Source organism: Canis lupus, chromosome 7, assembly GCF_048164855.1.
Source record: "Canis lupus baileyi chromosome 7, mCanLup2.hap1, whole genome shotgun sequence".
Taxonomy (NCBI): Eukaryota; Metazoa; Chordata; class Mammalia; order Carnivora; family Canidae; genus Canis; species Canis lupus.
The window spans coordinates 54,713,388-54,718,520 of NC_132844.1; the positions used below are offsets into that span (position 1 = coordinate 54,713,388).

A 5,133-nucleotide genomic window follows, 5' to 3' on the forward strand; every position below is an offset into this window, starting at 1 on the left:
TTCTTTATAATTTAATAAGGAAAATTAGGAAATGAAGAAAAAATGAAACAGGATAGAATACTTTCTCCAATGGACTCAATGCACTAGTTTTTGCTTTAATTTTCACAATTTAGGTGTTTTTTATTAGATCCACAAAATCCCTAATCCAGAAATGTAATATGTACTCTTCCATGTTGAACATTGTGGTATTAGATGGGAAAAAACTGCGCTCAGAACACATGAAAAAATTGTTTTAATACAACTTTTATGACATTTACCTTATTGATTTGTCATATGTTTCTTGGCTTGTCTTTTCAAAAATAATTTGAGTTTCTCAAGGCAGTGACAAGGTCTTTCTTTATGTTTCCTAAATATCTGGAATAACTACAACATGATCCCAGAATAGTGATCAATGAATCCAAGCATTCCTAAACTATCCAGTTATCTGTGATTTAAAATTCTTTGTATCTGTAAGACAAAAACAATTTAAATGATAGGTACTCTCACATTTAAATAATTATTGAAAAGAATGGTCTAGTTCTACTTCATGAGGTAGATTCTGTTTAATGTGTTGGGCATCCAGAGTAAAAGACTGAGATGGTGTTTACCTGCTCATAAAAGGGAGTGGTTTCCATGTTCTCCAAGGGACTAAACCAAACTCACAAATTATCCTGAGTTATACATACTTTATATTTTTATATATATTTATATATTTTTATATATATTTTTTGCTGTTTTTTTTTTAACTTGAGATTTAATATATGAAATATCCAAAATAAATTTCTGATGGGCTACAGTCCCCAGAGGTAACAATATTGCACCTTTCCTATCTTTGGAAAAAAAACACCTACCTTTCCTACCTTTGGTGCTTCCTGTGGGATTTGAGGAACAATTTCAGCTGCTCTTCTCCAATCTGCTATAATAAGCCATGGAAAACTTATGATCTCAGAAATAACTCCATGCTACATAGAAAAAAATAGAAATGCGTTTGACTTCTAAACACAGGATGTTTATACATTAACATCATAAAACTTACTTGAGGGGATAATTCTTTTTTTGGGTATAACTAAGCTAGATAAGATAATTTTCAAACAAGTCAGTACAGTGTCATTGTTAATGCTAATATATATTTAACAAAAAATTTAGTGGATTATGAAATCACCTGACCACTCTAGATCTCAGTATTTTTTTGTGTAAAATTAAGTATCCTTAATTGGTAAAATCAGTCTAAAATTCTGTTTTGGATTTCTCATTACATTGTGATTCTTACATTAGGGACATTAAAATAATAAGTGTAGTTATATAAAAAAACATACTTCTTTAGTATCCTGTGAATTATTGCAAGGTTATTTTCAACCTTGATCATTTAGCAATGTAAACCCATAATCTTGTAACTATTAAAATTTCTTAGAGAAACTGCCTCAAGAGAAATCAGAATATGGAATTTTTGTGTGGCAATGCACCAACTTTTTCTAGTCACTATCTCTTTGAACATTCAACCAAGCATAGAAATGTTCTTACTCTTAATAAGCCTCAGTAATCAAGACTGTGCAGAAGAGTTCTATAAGTGAAAGGATTGTTTTTTCTTCTTTATTTCAGCAATACCTGAATTGAGACAGAAGATCTGTGAACTGTTATATCCTAAGAAGTCATTTACAATGAAGATCCTTCTTTCTTTCATTATTTTGTCTTTTGGTGTCTTCATTCCACCAGGTAATATGAATATTATTGCCACAGGGGTTAGCACTAAGTGAGGTCGGGTCAGGATTTTTAAAAAATAAATATCATTAATGTTATAGAATCATTATATTAATACTATTGGCAAGACCATATATTTATTTACAGTCCCTAGATGAAGAGATATATGAATAATTTTTCAAGGACAATTCACTAGTAAAGTCTGCAATTCACTTTGATTACATGAGATTTTACTTATAATATATATTTATATATTATAAATTTCTTTACATGTATACATATAATTACATATATATGTAAGCTATTGAAAAAACTAGCACTACCATGATTTAATCAATTCCTGAAACGTCCTTATTTAATAATCAAATTCTACTAAATTTAATATATTAGTAGATTCAAAAAAAATTTAGAGTGGAATGAATTTATTCTTGGAAATTATCTGTCTCACACTTAGAGTATTAATAGCGTAGGTTAAGTGAGGTTAAATGGCTTGCCAGAAGTCCAAAGATTAGCTATACATCTACTCACCTCCATTTAAATTCTTTATTTTGCTACTTTTTTGGGTAACCAAGCTATCTGTCATTGTTGAGATCAAAGGAGATCATCATAAAATAAACCTATAGTATTCCATTTTCTTACTGCTACTCTGCTCTGACATGCAAACATAAATAACTTTTTAGCTGATAGTTTCTCACCAAAAGAGAGCTGAACTTCAACTAACAATGTAACTCAAGGAATTAGAGTTAATTTAAATGAGAATAATTGTTTTCCTTCATCATCTTTATAAAAATTTATTAAAATATGTTCATTAAAATTCTGTTTCTAGAAATTTTCTGAAATAGTATATAGAATTACTTAGATTTAAATATGCACAGATCTGATTTTTTTCTTAATAGTAATGATGCTAATAGCTAGCATCTGTTCTGCTTTTTGCCCTTATTAATTTATTACTCATTACAATAGTCAGTGAGGTGATCTTTATAAAAACCAAGTCATTCATTTACTTATTCAACCTAATTTTGAAGATATATTTCACAAAATTATCATTTTTAAAAAACCTCTTATAGTATATAGAACCATGGAATAAAGGAAAATATGTTATTGTCTTTATTTTGGAAAGCATCCTTTTCTTATGCTTCAAAAGTAATCCTTTTTCCTTTTGCAGCGGGCTGTGACCAACCTGTTACCACTTCTATGTCACCATTGAGTACCATATGTAGAAAAAAGTTTGAGATACTATACTCAGAGAAGCAAAATTCTTCCACAATATTTGAAAAGGCAAATTATGGCACACACACAAAAAAACAATCCAGGTAAAATAAAACAAGTAGAATTATATCTTGCAATTTTAATCACTACCTATCAAATGAAATGGAGGAAATATCCTATGTTCTCTATCCCACTCCCCATTTGCTTAACTCCTGTCTTTGAACTTCTAGTTTTATGAAGGTTGAATTTCATGTTCAGAATGAGAAAGAAGTATCATTTTAAAGTCATAGGGTCTTATTTTTTATGAAACTATCTAGACAGATGTTCTTACTATTTCCAAAAGGGAACATTCTCCAGTCATTGCTCCAGAATCCTTAAATAGGATACTTGCTGATTTTTTGGCTTGCTATTACATAGGAACAGAAAGATTTAAATGGGGGGAAAAACAGTGAAGCCCTTTCTCTTTTCTTCCCTCTGTGGTCTGTGCTTCTTTGTAAGTCTTCTTTTAAATCTTGGCATTTCTTACCTGAATTTTTAATTCCATCCATTCTTGTCTTCTTTCAGCTAGAAGTAAAGAACACTATACTGTCTTTAATTGGTGGGATGCATGCATAAAACTTGGTAGTCAATGTAAAAATAAATGTGGTGAAAAAGAATTTAAGATGGCATACTGTGGAAGACCTACAACTCTTTGCTGCATGAAAGAATGTGACCACGTTGAGTTATTGAAGAGATCCATTCGCAAAAAGAGGACAAATATTAACTAACTCTTCTCTTCAGTTCATTACCTCTATTCCTTTATTTATGGCCTAGTATTTCTGTCCATATATGTCTATGCTGAATAAAGAGCTAAATAAAATGTATTTCAGTTTGAATCACTCTTGAACATTGTATCTGCTTAGAAAAAAAGGAGTAGAATACAGAATGAGACTTCGAACTCAAGAATAGAAACATTAGATAAGAAAAATCCATGATGAGGGATCCCTGGGTGGCGCAGTGGTTTGGCGCCTGCCTTTGGCCCAGGGCGCGATCCTGGAGACCCGGGATCGAATCCCACGTCGGGCTCCCGGTGCATGGAGCCTGCTTCTCCCTCTGCCTGTGTCTCTGCCTCTCTCTCTCTCACTGTGTGCCTATCATAAATAAATTTAAAAAAAAAATTAAAAAAAAAAAAAAAGAAAAATCCATGATGAGACTACTGTGCTAAAGGTCATTCTGGGGCCAATTCTATGCTGAATGTAAAAAGCATGTTGTAAATGATTGGTGATGTATATCAAGCATTCTTTGAGAGTCAGGAGTAGGGAGAGAGCTGATGAGAGATGGAGGGTATGTGTTATCCCTGAATTATCATGGAGTCCTTGTAACTTTCTCATATTAGCTATCCTCTCCTGTTTACCGATAAAATTCTTACAATAAAAATAATTCAAGTGCTTAGCTAGCCCTTTGAGAAGAGTTGCCCCAAAGGGTAGAATAGAGGGGAATTATTATAAGAAGAAAGAGATGTAAGATAAGTCCTTGTACCCTGTAGCGATAACAATCATAATCATAACTGCAGTTATTTGTTATAGTGTTATGATTACAATTAACTTCTCTTTATTTTGTCTTGTGCTTTAAAGATATATATCTTATGTATCAGATGACTTTTATCCTATTTTTATCTTGATAGTTATTGAAGTCTTAGTGTGTTTGCTTGTAGGTACTAAATCCTGGGGGAAAATGGAGTTACTCACTTAACCTTATAGAGGTTAGCAGGGTGAAGCTACAGCACCATATACCTGGTGGCTCTTTTATGCTGCTCTGATATGCATACATATCAGCTTTGGGCTGAATTTACAACAAAACATATCCTGTGTACAGTGGCTGGGGTCATTGAAAAATAAATCTAGGTGTTAATCAGTTATATGTGACTTTGCTAGTATGTATATTGCTGTGTTCTCTGTTCTGTGTCAAACTGGAGTTAAATAAGCCTTATTGGATCTTGTGAGTTAGACGTACAATTCAAGTCTTGACCCATACTTGAGTGATACCACAGTATACCAAAATACAATATATGTAACTATCTTAACATAAATGGACATTATGAATAAAAATACTAAAAAAATATTTACATATGCATTAATTATTCAGGGGTATATAACTACCTAAGGGTTAGAATGGTTTCAATATAAGTTATTCATGTTTGTCTTTTACTGATAGCTGACAATTTTACAAAGTATTTAGAACAAATTATATTTACCCAAAAGTAGTGCA

At 31.7% G+C, this 5,133-nt stretch overlaps 2 long non-coding RNA genes across 2 annotated transcripts; one reads left to right on the forward strand and one right to left on the reverse strand.

Moving 5' to 3' along the window:
- Positions 1 to 234: 234 nt before the first annotated feature.
- On the reverse strand, positions 235 to 3,811 carry LOC140636891 (uncharacterized). Its single transcript, XR_012034147.1, has 3 exons — positions 3,413 to 3,811; positions 831 to 941; positions 235 to 447 (listed from the first exon to the last, which is right to left on the reverse strand). It is a non-coding gene; the product is annotated as an uncharacterized lncRNA (long non-coding RNA).
- On the forward strand, positions 1,474 to 3,761 carry LOC140636890 (uncharacterized). The gene is made up of 3 exons (XR_012034146.1): positions 1,474 to 1,692; positions 2,843 to 2,990; positions 3,451 to 3,761. It is a non-coding gene; the product is annotated as an uncharacterized lncRNA (long non-coding RNA).
- Positions 3,812 to 5,133: the final 1,322 nt, after the last annotated feature.